The sequence below is a fragment of the Meriones unguiculatus genome, assembly GCF_030254825.1.
Source record: "Meriones unguiculatus strain TT.TT164.6M chromosome Y unlocalized genomic scaffold, Bangor_MerUng_6.1 ChrY_unordered_Scaffold_23, whole genome shotgun sequence".
NCBI classification, from domain to species: domain Eukaryota; kingdom Metazoa; phylum Chordata; class Mammalia; order Rodentia; family Muridae; genus Meriones; species Meriones unguiculatus.
The window spans coordinates 2,843,504-2,844,801 of NW_026843709.1; positions in this window are offsets into that span (position 1 = coordinate 2,843,504).

The window sequence follows — 1,298 nt, forward strand, 5'->3', positions numbered from 1 at the left end:
GAGAGAAGTCTTGTAAGCACCCTATGCCATTACTAATCCATTTGTTTCTTCCACAATCCCTTCTCCTGAACTGTGACCATGGGACCAGATTAGCTTGCTCTCTTGACCATAAGGAAGTGGGTCCTCAGCGTCCCTTCATTCAGAAAACTTCCATGTTTGCCCTGCTACTGCATAGCTGGAGAGCACACAATCTAAGTGCATCTCTGGAGCTTTACTTAACTTGTGAGTCCAATGGCCACTTGAATTCTGTGAACTTTTCCCTAGGATGGTTCACAGATCTCAGAGAGTAGACCTGCTCTTCTAACTCATTAATGCTTACCACTGCTTGCAGACAGTCATCTTTGGCAAGTACATTTGCTGCAACTTGTGAGGGGTAGTAGCCAATTTCCCTACTTTTCTCTCAAGTAAATGTTTGAAGGTATATTTTTTTTAATTTTTAATTTTATTTCACTCAATTTGCATCCCGGTCATTATTCCCTCCCTCCTTTCTTCTTTTTGCTCTCTCCTGCACCCTTGTCCCTGTTTCCCCTAACTGTGCTCTACTCTGTCCCACCCACCCCCATGTTCTTTCATCAAAGCATAAGAAGCATCATGAGGACTGATCACTCATTTTCCTTATAGTCTAAATGTTCAAAAGTGTGGAGGAAGTCCAGAAAGTCTCAGCCCTGAGTTCAATTCTGAGGATAAATCCCAGTACACACAGCCCCCAAAGCCTGGATCCCTCTTCAATGTGCACCAGCCTCCACAGCCTAGGATGCCTTTTAGTTTCCCCCAATCTCCGTGGCCTGGTAATCCCTTAAGGTCGCCCTGGTAATCCCTTAAGGACCCTTCACTCCAATAGAGAAAGTACTTGAACAGCAACAAACATCTGGACTTTGCACCAAAGGGCATAATTCGCACAACTAGGCACAAGTCCAGCTGCTCAAATCAATAGGAAGGCTAAAGATTCCATAGAATGGAAACTCTTAGGGCAGAGAGCCTGCAGCACCTCAAAGCTCTTCTAAAGACGTTAGCCAGTAAAATGTCCCAGAACTACATGAAAGAAGTGAAAACGATCAAGCAAAAAAAGTTCCAAATCCTTTCAAGGTTCCAGAATGCAGTAGTGGCTACTGAGCAGAGAAACTGGTCCATCTACCTTAGAGCATGCCATCACAAAGAGACTGGTGTCATCTATTTTGCAGATGCTTGAGAAGGTGAAGAGAAGACTGACTCTGTCTTCTGAGGTAGAAGAACTTGTGGACTCAGTGGCTGTGCAATCTTTTGCATATTCTTCCACTGATCAGCATGGACTGGTAATC